General features: G+C 42.1%; 1 protein-coding gene across 3 annotated transcripts in view; it reads left to right on the top strand.

Moving 5' to 3' along the window:
- Nucleotides 1-2,607: 2,607 nt before the first annotated feature.
- The window catches only part of pot1 (protection of telomeres 1 homolog), a 349,938-nt gene continuing 333,289 nt past the window's right edge, over nucleotides 2,608-19,256 (top strand). For 2 of the 3 annotated variants that reach the window (XM_072267898.1, XM_072267896.1), the window contains exon 1: nucleotides 2,608-2,654. The gene's annotated coding sequence lies outside the window, so the exon portion shown is untranslated. The remainder of the gene's footprint in view (nucleotides 2,655-19,256) is intronic. The other variant, XM_072267897.1, reaches the window with a different exon arrangement.

Below are 19,256 nucleotides of genomic sequence, written 5' to 3'. Positions count from 1 at the left end.
TCAGGGATTTTCTGATCTTCAGAAGATCCATGATGAAAACGGCAGAGTTTGTCATCAAAATGCTACTTGTATTTGGCAGGAAGCCTGAGAAGAGCTTATTCGTCATAGCTGATATTGTTCCGTTGTTTAAGAAAAGATCTCAGAATATGTCAGGAAATTACAGGCCAGTGAGCCTGACATCAGTAATAGGAAAGCTATTGGCAGATATTCCAAGAGACGGGAATTTTGTTGTTCCTCCATCCTTGACGTCGATGAGGACCTCGACACCATTATAATGGTGTCCAGATTAGCATTTGATCTGGATTTAAGTGAGGGAGAGTTGCGCAGCATCAGCCTCACTCTCTCTTCCCAACTCCCATTTGGATCCAGTGGCAAGACAGAGTCGAGACAGCTGGAGATGGGACTAGGCGCAGTGGATGACCAGGGCATCTTCTGTGTCTTGTCCTGCTCTACACGTTCCACGACGCTTGCAGAGACCGCCTTCTTGACCGTTGGACCTTCCATTGGTCTTGTCTGCTCAATCCGCCGGAGTCTGTCTTCACATGCTGGGATAGACAACTCCCTATCTCACCGAGGGTTTGAGACCTGTCAGCTACCCTCACCTGGTTTAGCTGGCTTGTCGAAGCCATTGCTCGGGGTGTGGCCGCTGTCGCATGCAAACAGCTACAGGGAGCCGCAGGTGAAAGCTGAGTGCCAGGTGGGGACCAAAGGTGGACTAACCGCCTTGAAAAGGACACGACATGTTCGCCCACGAGAGGTGCTACCCCTCCCTGACACCCCATACACCCTGAGAGATCGGATGTATAAGCATTTGGATAGACTGGAACTGATGAACTGTGTGCCGCAGGGATCGGTGCTGGGTCCTTTTTTTTGTCATCTATATCAACAATATGGATGATAATGTGGTAAACTGGATCAGCAATTTTGCAGGTGACACCAAAATTGGGGGTGTAGTGGATAGCGAGGATAACTGTCAAAGCCTGTAGTGGAATCTGCACGAGCTGGTGAAATGGGCTGATAAATGGCAGACGGAACTTAATGCTGACAAATGTGAGATGTGGAACTTTGGGAGGACCAACCAGGGTAGGTCTTACACAGTGAGTGGTGGGGCATTGAGGAGAGTAGTAAAATAGACAAATCTGGGAATACAGTTCATTAATTCCTCGAAAGTGGCATCAAAGGTAGATAGGGTCATAAAGAAAACTTTTGGAATATTGGCCTTCGTAAATCAATCTATTGAGTACATGTTTTGGGATGTTATGTTGAAATTGTGTAAGACATTAGTGAGGACTAATTCGGAGTTTTGTGCCCAGTTGTGGTCACCTACCCACAGGGAAGATGTAAAATGAGATTGAAAGAGTGCAGAGAAAAATTACAAAGGTGTTGCTGGAACTTGACGACCGCAGTTATAGGGAAAGGTTGAATAAGTTAGAACTTTATTCCCTAGAATTTAGAAGATTGAGGGGAGATTTGATAAAGGTATACAGAATTATGAGGGGTGTAGATAGGGTAAGTATAAGCAGGCTTTTTCCACTGAGGTTGAGTGAGACTAGAACGAGAGATGATTGGTCAAGGGTGAAATGTAATTATTAAAAGGGTGGGAGAGGTATGGAGGGCTATGGTCCAGGAACAAGTTGGTGGGCCTAGGCTGATTAATGGTTTGGCAAGGACTAGGTCGGCAGAACAACCTGTTTCTGTGCTGTAATGTTCTACGACCATGACTCTATTAAATGTGTATACGTACATGCCAACATGTATTTACAATGCAAGCATTATAAAAAGTTGTTTAAAGTGTTTACAGTGTGGTTTACAGTGACTAAGGAAATAGATAGAGGGGTTGGGGGAGGTGACTAGAATAGTTGATCAGATTAACTGTTTGGGGAAGAAACTTTTAAAATGCCGTGATGTTTTTATTTTAATAGCCCTATTATAACACTTTTCAGGAGGGTGCTTTTGGAAAAGGCAGTGTCTGCAAAGTTTTTCTTGCTCACTTCTTTGTCCTGGACACATACAAGTGATGGTAGACTGCAACCAATGACCTTTTCTGATAGTTCTGTTTTCACCACATTGTCAGGATGCTCACAGAACCAGAGGTTAATGGGTGACGTGAGAATGCTCCCTATGATGGTAGTGTAGAATTGCACCAGAATGTTGTGGGGAAGATGGAATTTTACCGTCTGCTGCAAGAAGTACATCCCCCATTGACCCTTTTTGTTAATGAAGGAGATATGGTTGTCTCACATGAGGTGCCGTGGAATGATGGCGCACAGGAACCTGAAATTTGAAACGGTGCTACTTGGATTTCATGATTTAAAAAGTAAAAAGCCGATAGCCTGCTAAAGACTTGCAAAATATTCAATAAATGCGTAAAATAATGAGTCCCGAATGTATTTAGTGTAATAATTATGAATACAATATACTTTAGGAAAAGAAAATCTGTTTTAGCAACACTGCCCCATCTACCCTTGCACTCTTACTTCCATTTCTCTCTCTCTGCAGTCTCACAGCGGGACTAGTACGCTCACTACAAGGCAATAGCTCACTGTTCTAACTCTAGCCTAGCGAAACACGTGTCTAACTCGCAATAAACCGATTGCTTCCGGGTTCCCCCACGTCCTGCCTTTGGAAAGCGACTGGTAAACAGGAACCGATCGGTGAGTCTGTCCCCGATTCCTTCCGTAGCAAAAAGCGGCGGGAACAGCTCCTGGGGTTCAACTTGAAGCTGCTGTGCCGCTCTTGTATTATTTTTATTTTGGGCGGGCGAACGCGAGTCTTAGACGCAAAAACAAAACGAAAGAGGACAAAAATTCGGTGCAAGTAACCAAAACAAAGTACTGGAAGTGATTGCAGAGCAGCCGGAGTTGGTTTGTGGGTCACATTCTGGGCAAAGGCGTTCTTCAAATTGTGCCTCGGTTACGACACCCAACAGGATTGGATAAAACGTTGATTGCAAGCAAATAAACCATATTCATTGCAGCTAGTAGTTTAGCCGTAGTAATTAACTTGTGTAATGTTTGTGTGTGGCACATCCACATGGGCTGCGGTAACTCGCAACGTGGACAAAGGCAACTCTGGAAACGGCACGTTCTACCCGTAGTGAAGTCAGAAGCCGATTTATAAAGAGGGTGCTCACGGTCTGGATAATTTTCCCTATCACAGGGAGTGGAGAGCTGGGAATCATAGGATTGATAAGGAATAGATAGACGTGCTATAGCATTAATGCCAGTAAAGTGGTGAGGGAATGCAAAAAAAAAAAGGACAACTTGGCCATGAGTGGGAAAGGAAACGTCTCCGGTGCTTTACTGCTCTATTTTTCAGCAAAAAAATAATTCACCCGGTCGGAATCCCTCTTCAACTCAATCGGTTAAAATAATGCAAGGGGTACAAGGGTATAACCATTGTGCTTGCTGTTAGTGTAATTTCTTCAACATTTTTTTACTTGATAATCGCAAAAGTTAATACTTCTCCACTTTAAAAGTAATGCATGGGATATGGGTGTTGCTGATAAGGCTTTCGTTCATTGGCCGTCTCAATGGTAGTATTTTTTACAACCTGTAATGAAATCTGAAGAAAGACGACTGATAAATAAATTCAATTTTGATTGGTTGTTTTTATGTTTGTGGTTTACTTTGAACTGATATAGTAGTGGTTTCCAGATGTCAAAGCTGAAACATTTTAATAAAACTAATTAATCTGTAGCAAGTGCATTTTGAACTCTCATTTTCTCTCTATATTTCACAAATTTTATAATTCTGAAGCCTGATGATCATTTACTAAATTTCCCCCATCAAAATTTGAGTAATTTCTCCTCAAATATTACTTTTTAAAAACTATATTAATATTTCAAATACTAATTATTAGTGTAACATTTTGGATGGTCCAATTTTGTATGAAGAAACTATCTGTCTGGCACCCCCTATTGTTAAATACTTTCAACCCTGGAAATGCCCTTCCACTGGGGGCGTTTTTGTGACTCTTATGAGAACCTTAATACAGTACTGGCTGCAAGCAGTGCCTCAAATTCAGTTACAGTATGTTGTACCATCCCAGTTTATTTCGTGGCAAAGCTTGTATTTATGCTGGCTATTTGTGGTAGTTGTGTTCATATAAAAGGTGGTAGTAACTATTTAGAACAATGGTTGTGTTCTTAGAATTCATTGCCTTGGTTATTGGCCGTTTTATTAATTTTACTAATGTATTGTGTAAATTTAGACCTCAAAAGTTAATGACTTTCACTTCATGTGTTGCCCAATACACCTTGAAGCTTTTTGCGATATGCCAGAAACTGCTGGCAGAGTATGGAAGCTTGTACCTGTACTGTATCATATTACAGTCTTATTGCAGAAATAAAGTTTTGGGTCACCGCAGCATCAATCTGAAAAATTACCATTTTTCATTTGTACGTGAGCCAGGCCAGTTTTGAAGCTGCTAAGTGAGTTAGCGGTTGCAGTTTGGTTTTCTGCCAGTTTTTAAAACGGTGTGCATTTAAAAAGCATATCTTCTCAAATCAGACTTTAACAGCAATTAACTCTTGCCAAGTGGATTGCATTTTACAGGACAATGTATTTTGAAATTCGTTGAAATTTCTTTGCCTTATAATTTTCTGCATACATAATGAAGAATTTTGCTTAATTTTGAACTGGTGAATTTATGTTTTTGTAATGTTTTCGTAATTTCGTCATGGTTTTCATTGCAAAATTGATTTTGGATGAAGATTTAGATATGGTAAATGTTCAGTGTCACTTTTTTTGGATGTGAGTTCAATGTTTTTGATTTTACAGATATGTAACAATGTTGGTGAGCATCGTGTATGATTGCTAATTCATTTTTTTAATAGACTGAAAATAGTGTGGATTACTGAGAGATGGACAGAATGGTTTGCAGGATCTAATGTGCTTAAAAAGGGTCAAATGAAAGAAAAGTGGCTGCTTTGGGATATCAGAAGGGCAGTAGCGAAAAAAAAAGTACAATTATACTGAGAGCAAAACTAAAATCTGTGTGGTTAGAGGTAGTAAATTATGGGTCAGGCATAGTCATTGTCGTAGTCTTTAGGGCATCTACTAGCGACAGGGACCTAGAGAAAGGAAAAAAAAACACCAGCAATTTTGGGAAATGACTAGAGCAAAAAGTTGAATTGACTCATGATTATTCTATGCTGATGTTAATTGGATTGAAGAGGCACAGTAAGGGAATAAGCTTGGACATTGTTCAAATGAGTTACTACATTGTCTTTTCACGTTTTGGGGTGTACGAATTACAATCAGTGTATTGAGAGTAGAGGAACAGCTGGGCAAAAACATTACAAATTGTAATGTAATGGAGGAAAATGTGATGAAGATCAATGCATTAAAGAAAGCTGGGTTTTGAAGATCTGGTAATAGAACTTGAAACTGCAGTGATATTGACTGACAGTGATGTAGACCAACAATGATCACTACCCCCGGTTGTCTCCTCCTCCCTTTCTCCTATGGTCCGCTCTGCTCTCCTCTCCTATCAGAGAGGATAGCCCTTGGCTGTTTTCAACCACCTGGCTTCACCTAACACCTTCTCGCTTGTCTTCTTTCCCCTTCCTTCTCAGTCCTGAAGAAGGGTCTCGACCTGAAACATCAACTGTTTATTAATTTCTATAGATGCTGCTTGACCTGCTGAGTTCCTCCAGCATTTTGTGTGTTTTGCTTTGGATTTCTTACAGACATATGCAGACTTTCGTCTGTTAATGAGAAACACATTGTTCAATGGTGTTCATGTAAACAGCCCCAAAGAGTGAAAGCAGTAGTGAGACTTAAAGACATAATGAACAGAAGAGTATAAGGAAAGAGGTATTGGTTTACTATGTGGATACCAGAGGGTTGTATAAGAGACAATATGAAGCGATTGGGAAATACAGTGGAATTATAAAACTAAATATTAAAATAGTTAAACGTTTTACAGACACATCTTAAAAGAGGAATGTGGAGTAGAAATGGTTCTTAATATCACTATATCACAAGCAGTGATAGGGAAGATTGTAGATATATTGAACATTTTGTTTCAGTGTCTACCAGGGAAGTAGAATGGGTGGGCGTTGAAGATTGAGGAGAGATAAGTACACTCAAACAGAGAAAAGTGATGTATTACATGAGCTACTGAAAAGCTGAAACTCAAAGGGTAAAAATCCTTCCAGCCGAATTGCATTTATGCATTTTAAAGAATCTTAGCAAGTGCTGTCCGGGGCATTATAACACATTTGTTTGAGAAAGGAATAGTGCAGATTGCTAATGTAATTATATATACAAGAGGGATAGAATATTCAGGGAATTACAAAACTGTCAGGGTAATACCAAAATTCAAAAAATAATTGGATCTCCACGAAAGGAGGGATTAACAGAAGATCTAGAAACAAAAAGCATAGGAATACTCAGTGTGAGTTTCAAAAAGGATTATCTAGTTTGGTCAAACCTTTTTTTTTGGAGGAGATAATGAGAGACTGGGCAATGTGGTGTTGTGGTTCCTCTAGATTTCCAAAAGACAGTTTAGTTTGGGATACCTTACTGACTAATGAATAAGGTCAGAGAATGTAGAATAGGAGCAAGTGACACTTGGCAATGAATAAACTCCAGAACGGACAAATAAGTGGATAAAATTCAACAGCAAAGTGACATAGTTTATGAATATAGAATAGGGAGATCAGTTAGAATGCATGACTCTGGATGGGATGAAGAATACAGGTTTCGAAATACAAAAAGGCACCCAAATTTGGGGGGGCGGGGTTGGTTAGGGAACACCACACTAATGTCTATTTCTATGGGGAACTGAATTGATGAGAGGTGATGCTAAAACTGTATTGAACCTTGATTAAACCGCTTTAAGTGCACTTTATACTGTTCCAATTGCCTTGTTATAACAAGGGCCAGGGAGGCTCTGGAGAGCACGTGGAAATTTACAAGGAAAGGTAAGGACATGCACATGAGGAAAAGATGAATGGACTGTTCTCCTTTCTCTTGAGAAAAGAAATTTAAGAGTTGACGTAACCTAAAAAGCCTTTTAAAATCGTGGAATAATTTGTATGCAAAGAAAATGTTTGGAGCAAAGAGCACCACCAACATAAAATTGTGATCATGATGTTCAGTGGAAAATCCAGGAGAAACCTCTTTATCAGAGTGGTGAAAATGTGGAATTCACTGCCGTGGGGACTGATTAAAGTGAATAATATTAATGGTCTGGAGATATGAGGGAGACTGGAACAGATGAGAAAAGATAGGAGATGATTCAAATGTTTCAATTCTAGCATAGTTTGGTGGAGCCAAATAGGCTGCTTCTGAGCTCTATCCTATGAACCTGTTTTCATATCATTTGATAATGGTCTCCCTTCTCTTATTCTGTGCCTCAGCTAGGAACATCCAAATATTCCTTGATTTACCAAAAGATCGTATTCTGTAAAAGTGTTTAAGTGAAATTTCAGGAAAGGATAAAGCATTTCTGAATTAGTTCCAATGTAAAAACTAGTTAAAATCTAGAGTTTGGAGTTTCTAAATGCTTAAATATATATTGAAGGAGATAACTGAAATAACATGTCGTATTAGCGATTAAACCTCAAATTAGTTAAATAAACCCATGTAGCTTTTCAGGGTACTCACTAAATGAAACGTATATGATCCTGAGCGGCAACATGGTAGTTAGGGAGGGAATGCTTCCTCTTGTGGGAGAATTTGGAACCACGACTCTTGTTTCAAGATAGAGGTTGTCCATTTACATCATTGAGGGTCTTGAGTCTCAGGAATTCTTCTTCATGTGCTAATGGAATCACAATCCTTTGTGAGGAAGATTTTTCATATGGAAGAGGGTGACAATGAATCAAGTAGACAGTGATTCAAAACTAATCTTGCCTTTAGATTGGCCATAATGATATTGACTACCAGTGGCTCACATCTGTTCCTCACCTGTACCATTTGTGAATAATAATGGTTGCTTTGCACATTGAGGTGCTGTTGGAGTAGATGAAAGACAAAGTTGTCCCTGATGATTGCATTATTATGCTGGTGGATCTGAGCTTGAACAAATTTCTAATGTTGATGGTAAAGGTTCTTTCTGTGATTAAGCTGCATTTATTGGTAATCCGGCAACAAAGGTGTTAATGGACATCTGGATCGTTCTTTTCATCTAATAAAGCTCCTTACAACAATGTGTGACATTTTCCATTTTGTGTTGGAATCACTGCCTTTTGAAGATGCTTTTTGTTTTCCTGATGTTGCATGGTATATGGGGTGTCCAGGGAGGGGTAGCACCTCTGATGGGGGGCCAGGTGTGCCCTTTTTAGGGCAGCTCGTCCACCTTTGGTCCCCACCTGATGCTCAGCTCTCACCTGTGGCTCTGTAGCACATGCAGCGGTCACACCCTGGTAAACCGTCTCAGCAGGTGGGCCAAACCAGGTGAGGGTAGCCGATGGGTCTTTGACCCTCGGTGAGGCAGGGGATCTGTTTGTCCCAGCGTGTGAAGTCTGTCCCTGGCAGATTGAGCGGAAGAGAACGAGTAATAGTCCAACGGTCAAGAAGGCAGGCCAGCAGGCGTTGGTGGAGCGCTAAGAGCACGAGAAGACACGTAGACGTCCTGGTCATCCACCGTAGGAGGTGGTGATCTCTTTAAACTCGCCTGGCAGAAAGCAAAGGCAAACCACTGCTGTAACTTGCCAAGCACATGATTTCCCAATATGTCAGAGCGGTGTGGAGGGAAATCGTCCGCCAACTGGAAATTCCAGATGTGACTTATGACGACGATGTTGCAGAATGCCTTTGGAAGCCCCTCTTGTGTTGAGTTGTCTTGGTGGCACTCTGTCAATCTATAGAGCATTCTAACGTGTTGCATTACTGCATGGTACGGAAACTGTACTGCAGCAGACAAAATGCCTAAAAATGGGTAGTTGCAATGGCCCAACGCATCACCAGCCTACCTACCATTAAGGACATAGATACAGAAAGGTGGCGGAAAAGAGCCAGTAATATCATGAAGGATCCCACCCACCCTGCTCATGAGTTTGTCTCCTATCAGGGAGGAGGAGGATATGTAGCATCCATACAAGACCCTAGGCTAAAAATCAGTTACTTTCCCCAATTAGTAAGGCTGTTTAACACCTCCATCTAGCAAACCACCACTCCACACCCCCAACCATCACTACTTTATTATTTCCTGTCAGTCACCATATGTACAGACGCTCTCGTGCCTAGTGTCACTTTATGGACATATGGTCAATCTATGTCCATAAGTTACCTTAAATATTTATATTTATTGTGCTGCATTGGATCTGGAGTAACAATTATTTCATTCTCAACACTTGTGTGCTGGAAATGACATTAAAAATCTTGAATATTGAATCTTGCTCTTTCTATGGCATCTGTTGTTCAGACTCAGAACTCCTCACCAAGTGATTCCAGTAATGCTTCCTCTTCATCCTGTTCTTCATCAAAACCAGCCTTATTGCCTAGTAAATTGGTAAATTGTTTTATATACTGATGTATGGTGAAAGACTTGTCTTGGATTCCATCCATATGGATAAATACATTACAATGGTGTATTGAGGGAGTACAAGGTAAAATAAGGTCTACCAGCTACAGAGAAAGTGCACTGTTGGTAGCCAGTGAGGTGCAGGGTCACAACAAGGTGGATTGTGAGGTCAAGAGTACATATTAACATACCAGGAAACATTCAATAGTCTTATAAAAGCTGTCCTTGAGCCTGCTGCTAGGTGCTTTCAGGGTGTTGTATCTTCTGTCTGATGGGGGTTTGTAGAGAAAGCCCGGGTGGATGGTATTTTTGATTATGTTGGCTGCTTCACTAGTGGAGGGGAGGCTGTGTCCACGACTCTCTGCAGTTTCTTGCACTCACGGCCGAAGCAGTTGCCATGATACATCTGGGTAGGTTCCTTTCTATGGTGCATTGATTAAAAATTGGAGGAGATCAAAGGGTACATGTCAAATTTCTTTACCCTATTGAGGAAGTAAAGGTGTTGGCAACGAGACAATACCTCGGAGATCTTATTGGTTTGGTATTCAAAGTGAATTATGCAGACATACCATCTGTAAGTCCCTCATCCACCTTTTGTTGTTGTCTGGGTTATGTTCTCCAGGAGACAGTGAGGTAATCTGTTGCTTTCTCTGTGTTGTGCCATTTCCAGATTTCTTGAAAGGTGGGTTTTCATTGCTGCCTGACCCTGAAATGACGTGCCTCAGTAGTTGCAAGTGATATTAAGCAATGAAAGTAGTGATAGCATCCTGGTCCATGAGTTGTAGCAATGAAATGATATTGGAGGCACAAATCCTAGCCGTAGGGTGTTAGCCATGTTCTTACTACTAACCATGGCATCTGTGATGACCATGCCTCTGCTTTCCACAACGTTGTTCATTGAAGAGGGAGAGAACCAATTAGATAATAGTTTTGAAAGAGCGGTGCTGTCATACAGCTGAGTAGATTATCACCACTGACTTTTTTTGGTAGGTTGTCACACCGCAGAAAGAATGGCTTCAGGTTCTCTTGAGTGCCTGATCAAGACGGTCTTAAACTCTGTCATCTTTGATGCCTGGAGCAATTGTTTACCTATCAAAGTGAACTTGCCCAAGAGTATCCTTTTCCAAAAGACCCTGTACCCTCCACATTAAACTCCTGTCTAGGGGGGGAGGTGGAAAAGCAACTTCCATTGATTTGTATAGCGCTTTTTTTTAAGGAAAAAAATGCTGTTCCAGTATCTACACTCACTGCATCCCTGGCAGGACCAATATTAAGAACATTTCCTCACTTCTAGAAATGCTGTGACCTTCAACCCATTGGGACTTAAGACCATGAGACAAAGGAGCAGAAGTCGGCCATTTGGCCCATTGAGTCTGCTCCGCCATTTTATCATGAGCTGATCCATTCTCCCATTTAGTCCCACTCCCCTGCCTTCTTACCATAACCTTTGATATCCTGGCTACTCAGATACCTATCAATCTCTGCCTTAAAACAGCCAATGACTTGGCCTCCACTGCTGCCCATGGCAACAAATTCCATAGATTCACCACCCTCTGACTAAAAAAATTTCTTCGCATTTCTGCTCTGAATGGGCGCCCTTCAATCCTTAAGTCATGCCCTCTCGTACTAGACTCCCCCATCATGGGAAACAACTTTGCCACATCCACTCTGTCCATGCCTTTCAACATTCGAAATGTTTCTATGAGGTCTCCCCTCATTCTTCTAAACTCCAAGGAATACAGTCCAAGAGCGGACAAATGTTGCTCATACATTAACTTTTCATTCCTGGAATCATTCTAGTGAATCTTCTCTGTACCCTCTCCAACGTCAGCACATCCTTTCCTAAATAAGGAGCCCAAAACTGCCCACAGTACTCCAAGTGAGGTCTCACCAGCGCTTTATAGAGCCTCAACATCACATCCCTGCTCCTATACTCTATTCCTCTAGAAATGAATGCCAACATTGCATTTGCCTTCTTCACTACTGACTCAACCTGGAGATTAACCTTAAGGGTATCCTGTAGGAGGACTCCCACGTCCCGTTGCATCTCCGAACTTTGAATTCTTTCCCCATTTAAATAACAGTCTGCCGGTTTATTATTTCTGCCAAAGTGCATAACCATACACTTTCCAACATTGTACTTCATTTGCCACTTCTCTGCCCATTCTTCCAATCTATCCAAGTCTCTCTGCAGACTCTCCGTTTCCTCAGCACTACCGGCCCCTCCACCTATCTTCATATCATCAGCAAACTTAGCCACAAAACCATCTGTTCCATAATCCAAATTGTTGATGTACAATGTAAAAAGAAGCGGCCCCAACACAGACCCCTGTGGAACACCACTGGTAACCGGCAGCCTAGCAGAATAGGATCCCTTTATTCCCACTCTCTGGTTCCTGCCAATCAGCCAACGCTCTATCCACGTATGTAACTTTCCCGTAATTCCATGGGCTTTTATCTTGTTAAGTAGCCTCATGTGTGGCACCTTGTCAAAGGCCTTCTGAAAATCCAAATATACAACATCCACTGCATCTCCCTTGTCTAGCCTACTGGTAATTTCCTCAAAAAATTGTAATAGGTTTGTCAGGCAGGATTTTCCTTTAAGGAATCCATGCTGAGTTCTGCCTATTTTGTCATATGCCTCCAGGTACTCTGTAACCTCATCCTTGACAATCGACTCTCAACAACTTCCCAACCACCGATGTCAAGCTAACAGGTCTATAATTTCCTTTTTTGCGTCCTTGCCCCCTTCTTAAATAGCGGAGTGACATTTGCAATCTTCCGGTCTTCCGGAACCATGCCAGAATCTATCGACTTTTGAAAGATCATCGCTAATGCCTCCACAATCTCCACAGCTACTTCCTTCAGAACACGCGGGTGCATTCCATCTGGTCTGGGAGATTTATCTACCTTTAGACTATTCAGCTTCCTGAGTACTTTCTTTGTCCTAATTGTGACTGCGCACACTTCTCTTCCCTGCCACCCTTGAGTGTCCATTATACTGCTGATGTCTTCCTCAGTGAAGTCTGATGCAAAATACTCGTTCAGTTCCTCTGCCATCTCCTTATCTCCCATTACAATTTCTCCAGCATCATTTTCTATCGGTCGTATATCTACTCTCACCTGTCTTTTACTCTTTATATACTTGAAAAAGCTTTTAGTGCCCTCTTTGATATTATTTGCTAGCTTCCTTTCATAGTTAATCTTTTCCCTCTTAGTGACCTTCTTGGTTTCCTTTTGTAAGGTTTTAAAAACTTCCCAATCCTCTGTCTTCCCACTGATTTTTGCTTCCTTGTATGCACTCTCCTTTGCTTTAACTTTGGCTTTGACTTCTCTTGTCAACCACGGTTGCATCCTTTTCCATTCAAAAATTTCTTTTTTGGAATATACCTGTCTTGCACCTTCCTCACTTCTCGCATAAACTCCAGCCACTGCTGCTCTGCTGTCTTTCCCGCCAGTGTCCCTTTCCCATCAACTTTGGCCAGTTTCTCTCTCATGCCACTGTAATTTCCTTTACTCCACTGAAATACCGACACATCAGATTTCAGCTTCTTTTTTTCAAATTTCACAGTGAACTCAAACATGTTATGATCACTGCCTCCTAAGGGTTCCTTCACCTCAATCTCTCTAATCACCTCCGGTTCATACCCAATCCAGTACAGCTGATCCCGTAGTGGGCTCAATAGCAAGCTGTTCTAAAAAGCCATCTCACAGACATTCTACAAATCCGCTCTCTTGAGATCCATTGCCGACCTGATTTTCCCAATCCACTCGCATGTTAAAATCCCCCACAATTATCATAACACTGCCCATCTGACAAGCCTTTTCTATTTCCTGTTGTAATTTGTAGTCTACATCACTGCAGCTGTTAGGAGGCCTGTATATAACTGCCATCAGGGTCCTTTTACCCCTGTGATTTCTTAGCTCAACCCATAAAGATGCTGCACCTTCCGATCCTATATCACTTCTTTCTAATGATTTATTATCATTTCTTACCAATAAAGTCACGCCTCCCCCTCTGCCTACCTTCCCATCATTCCGATACACCGTGTATCCATGGACGTTCAGCTCCCAGAGACATGCATCCTTTAGCCAGGTTTCTGTGATGGCCACAATATCATATTTGCCAATCTGTAGCTGTACGACAAGATCATCCACCTTATTCCTTATTCTGTGTGCATTTAAGTATAACACCTTAAGACCAGTATTTGGTACTTTTGGCTTTGATTTCACCGCAACTTTATTGCACTGCAACTCATCGCAATGGCTACAAATTTGCCCCATCACCTGCCTGTCTTTCCTGACATCTTTACTGCTCACTATGTTAGATTTATTTCTGTTTTCCCCTTCCTCTGCTCTATCATTCCAGTTCCCATCCCCCTGCCAAATTAGTTTAAACCCTCCCTAACAGCTCTATTAAACTTTCCGGCCAGGATATTGGTCCCCTTCGGGTTCAGGTGTAACCTGTCCTTTTTGAACAGGTCATACTTCCCCCAGAAGAGATCCCAATTATCCAAGAATCTGAAGCCCTGCCCCCTGCACCAGTCTCTCAGCCACGCATTCATCTGCCTGATCCTACTATTCTTGCCCTCACTAGCACGTGGCACAGGTAGCAATCCCGAGATTACTACCCTGGAGGTCCTGATTCTCAGCTTCCTTCCTAACTCCTGGAAATCTCCCTTCAGGACCTCCTCCTTTGTCCTATCTGTGTCATTGGTACCAACATGTATCAAGACAACTGGCTGCTCACCCTCCCCCTTCAGAATATTCAGGACCCGATCCGAGACATCCCGTACCCTGGCACCTGGGAGGCAACACACCATGCGGGTATCTCTATCAGGCTCACAGAATCTGCTGTCCGTTCCCCTGACTATGGAATCCCCTACGACTGCGGCATTTCTCTTCTCCCTCCTTCTCTCCTGCACAACAGCGCCAGACTCGGTGCCAGAGACCCGGTCACCGTGGGCGTGCCGTGTCAGGTCATCCCCCTCAACAGCATCCAGAACAAGATATTTGTTGCTGAGGGGGACAGCCACAGGTGTGCTCTCCACTATCTGGGCATTTCCCTTCCCTCTCTTGACAGTGACCCAGTTTTCTGACCCCTGTAGCCTAGGGATGACTACCTCCCTGCAGCTCCTGTCTATCACCTCTTCACTTTCCCTGATAAGCAGTCGGTCATCAAGCTGCAGCTCCAGATCCCTAACACGGTCTCTGAGGAGCTGCATCTCGGTGCACCTGGCGCAGATGTGGCCATCAGGGAGGCTGGAGGTCTCCCAGGATTCCCACATCTGACACCCTGAACAAAGCACTAACCCTGCAGGCATGCTATCTAACTCTACAGGAATGAAACAGGAAAAATAAGTCTACTCACCCACTCACAAAGCCCTACGCTCTGCTCCCACTCATTCTGCTGCCCGCTGTATAGGGTGGTCTCCTTTTTAAACTCTCCGCGCTGTCCTGTTGACGTCATGCGCCTGCGCAGTCTCGTCCTTCTTGCACTCGAAGAAGTTTTTAAAAAAAAACCTTCCTTCAGAATTCAGCTCCCATGATGCTCTGTAGTCCCGATCCAAAAGGCAGCGGTTGGTAGCAACCTGCCTTTTTAAACTCTCCGCGCTGTTCTGCTGACCCCACAAAATAACCCCTCGTGTTATTTTGTGTCTTGACATTAAAAAAAATCGTCTTTTGGATTATCATCATACTTAAAGCAATGTTGTATACCATGATTTTTGCTCTCTTTTTGAACTACTTTATTTTTATGCATTTTTCATTGTAACTTACAGTAATTTATTAAATATTGCACTGTACTGCTGCCACAAAATAACAATTTTCATGACCTAAGTTAGTGATAACAAACATAATTCTAATTCTACTTCTGAATATGCTAACTGATTTAAGTCTTCTAACCACATACTTAACTCTTTTTCCGCCCAAAATGATCCCTGTAACATGTGGAATATATTTCTAGGAGCAATTTATTGGGAATGTTCTTGTTTGTTCCACTTTGAGATTATTTGATCCATGAATAATGCAAGATTTAATAAATGGCTGATATCCACCAAGTGCTCACCTTTTCAAATTCTATTTGTTATACCCAGTTTAATATGAATAGTTTCTTGGAGGACTTGCACTCCTCAGAACCCCTGGGGCTTTGTAAATCTAGAGCATACACCCTGAAGAGTTATTTACCTCAGTGTTTACCCTAATGGTGTTATGGTGAATGTTTGTAAATAGATTTTGAAAATAGCTATCCCAATGTGTCTCAACCACCTTATTTCCCTGACAGTGGCAATGCAAGTAGATCAGATAGTAAAGAAGGCGCACAGCATGCTTGCTTTTTCTTTGGTCGGAGCATTGAGCATGAACATTGACAAGTCATGTTGCAGCTTTATAAAACTTGGGTGAGGTCATGTTTGGGCTATTGTGTGCAGTTTTTGTTGTTGCATTGCAGGGAAGATGCGGAGGCTTTGGAGAGGGTGTAAAAAGGGGCTAATCAGGTTATTGGCCTGGATTTGAGAGTATTAGCGATAAGAAGTTGGACAAATTTGGATTCTTTTCTCTGGAGTGTCAGAGGCTGAAGGACAAACTGATGGAAGTGTATAAAACTATAGGGGACACAAGTTTTTTAACCCAGGGTAGAAATGTCACATAGATGAAGACGTAGGTTGAAGGTGAGAGGGAGAGGGGGAAACTTTAGACAAGATTTGTGAGGCATTTTTTTTCCATTGTCATTGAGCACTACAGCAGAGAAACAGGTCCTTCAGTCCATCTAGTCCATGATAAACTTTTATTCTGCCTAGTCCCATTGACCCGCACCTGGACCGTAGTCCTCCCAATTTTTTTAAGAATCGTAAGTGCCTGGAATTTTTAGATTATGCGAACACTCAGTCCTCTTTTATTGTCATTTAGAAATGCATACATGCATTAAGAAATGATACACTGTTTCTCCGGAGTGATATCACAGAAAACAGGACAAACCAAAGACTAACACTGAAAGAACCACATAATTATAACATATAGTTACAGCAGTGCAAAGCAATACCATAATTTGATGAAAGACAAACCATGGGCACGGTAAAAAAAAAGTCTCAAAAGTCCCTGAGTCGATCGACTCCTGAGTCCCCGATAGCAGGTGGCAAAAGGGAGAAACTCCCTGCCATAAACCTCCAGGCACCGTCAACTTGCCAATGCCTTGGAAGCAGCCGACACTGAGTCCATCCGTCGGAAAACTTTGAGCCTCTGACCAGTCCTTCCCATACACCCTCCCGAGCACCATCCTCTGCCGAGCGCCTTTGACTTAGCCCCGGCCGCTGAAACAAGCAGAGCCGAGGATCCGGGACCTTCTGCTCCGGAGGTTCCGGTTACCACACAGAAGCAGCAGCAGCGAAATGGGCATTTCAGAAGTTTTCCAGATGTTCCTCCGTACTCTCATATCCGTCTCCATCAAATCAGAATTGTGCATGGTTCCCTACTTGACAGATAGTGGATATTAATCACCGGAAAGGCTGCTGCTGGGGGATGTGTTGGAGGCCGATACAGTGGCAATGTTTGAAGCACATAGATGGACATGAGCATGCATGGGGTGGTATAGGTCATGTGCTGGCAGCTGGGAATAGTTTAAACAGGCATCATAGACACTGTGTTTCTTTTCTCCGTTCCACATCTATATCCTTCTGGGAGCCTAGTCGTTCCGCTCCTGTACTCTTCTCAGTATCCTATTATTTATCAGAATTGGTTTTATTAATACCATATGTACCAAGGTACAATTAAAAGCCTGTCTTGCATACAGATCAAATCTTGTATTGAGGTAGAACAAGATTAAAACAATAACAATCCAGAATAAGGTTTCAAAGCTACAGGAAAAAAGTGTACTGCAGATAGATAAAGTGCAGGATCATAACGAGGTAGATCGAGAGGTCAGGAGTCTGTTTTATTGTACAAGAGTTTCGTTCAAGAGTCTGCTAACAGTGGGATAGAAGCTGTTCTTGAGCCTGGTGGAATGTGCTTTCAGGCTTTTTTTTGTATCTTCTGTCCGATGGGAGAGGTGAGAAGAGAGAATAGCCAGGATGGATGGGGGTATTTGATTATGCTGGCTGCTTTACTGAGGCAGCAAGAAATACAGACAATATACTTTTGCAATTGGAAGGTAATTTATTGATGATGCTGCAAATGTTTCTAGCATTGAGATAACGTGCATTTGAACTTGGACCTTTTAGTGCTTATTTGGATTCTATTTTCTTGTTATTGTGAAGGTTTCATATGGACTTCCATGCGGTCAAAGTGTTTCTCCTTCATCAAATGGCATCAAGATTTTTGACTTTCTCATCAGGAGACCACAGTCAGTATGGATTCACTGACAGTCAACACAGGATGCATGCTTAGCCAACTGTTGTACTCTCTCTACGCTCACAGCTCAAACGCCATCTATACATTCACCGATGGCACCATTTTGTTGTCATCTGAGATTCTGTCAACACCACTGTTGTTAGCAGAGTCTCAGATGGCGACAGGGTGGTAAGTAGGAGCAGAATAGATTGGCTGGTTGAAGGGTGTTGCAATTACACTCTGGTACTGAAAGTCAGCAAAACCAAAGTATTGATTGTAGACTTCAGGAAGGGGAAATCCGGAGAACACAACCAATCCTCGTCTAGGGATCAGTGGTGGAAAGGGTGGATAGAAGGGTGCCAACATCTCAGAGGATCGATACCGGACACCACATACTGACACAATCAGAACAAAGGATTGCCAGCAGTTATACTTAATTAGGAGCTTGAGGAGGTTTGGTGTGTCACAAAAGACTAGCTAATTTCTGACTGGTTGCATCACCGATTGGTATGAGGTGCCAGTAGATTGTGAGCTCAGCCAGTTCCAGCAGGGGCACAGGTCTCGGCATCATTGAAGATATCTTCCAAAATCTGTGCCTCAAGAAGGTGGCGTCCATCATGAAGAGCCCTAGCCTTATGGCACATTCCCTTTTCTCATTATTATCATCAGGGAGACCTGAAAACCCTACTTTAGGAACAGCTTCTCCTCTCCCATCAGTGTTCCATGAATATTACCTTGCTATTCTTGTAATGCACTGTTTTTTTAATATATTGTAATATATAGTAATATTTTATGTCTGCATTGAACTGCTGCCACAAAACAACACATTTCTCGAAATACGTCAGTGGCAATAAACCTGATTCTGATTCATTACTCTTGCCTGAGTGATGCTACTTCAGTTAGTAAATTTCCCGATCTTTTGCTAACAATGGATATGAATGCATATAGCTTTACTTGAATTTCCCCAAATATGTCCAAAGCATAGATTAAAAATAATATCCCAGGAAATAGGACTTGAAATTATGGCTTGCATTAATTTGAATATGTGTTTTTAAATTGCAACAGCCAATTTGAATTATTAGATAATAAAATACAAAGGGAAGTCAACTATCAGAATGGGGTGTACATCACACGTGCAAGCAGAATGTAAATTAATGCTGCATGAAGACAGCTCATAATTTTTTTGGCTGGGAGGCATGATCAAGATGTATGAAATATGGGTAATTGTTGATGTCAGGAGATTACTGTAGAAATACAATGAATTACAGGCGCAAAAATATTCTGATTGTTTTTTTATAGAAAAGTTCCTTTGTTTTTGTATTTGAATTTCCTCATCACTGCAATTCTGGTTGTCCCAGTACAGGAAGGATGTTGAGGCTTTGGAAAAGGTGAGGCACTGGTTTACCAGGATCTGCCTGTATTAGAGGGTATGACAAACTAAGGTTGTTTTCTTTGCA

The sequence above is a fragment of the Mobula birostris genome, chromosome 9 (assembly GCF_030028105.1).
Source record: "Mobula birostris isolate sMobBir1 chromosome 9, sMobBir1.hap1, whole genome shotgun sequence".
In the NCBI taxonomy this organism is placed as follows: Eukaryota; Metazoa; Chordata; class Chondrichthyes; order Myliobatiformes; family Myliobatidae; genus Mobula; species Mobula birostris.
Note: the sequence above shows the minus strand (reverse complement) of the source record. Positions and strands in the feature narration are given on the sequence as shown.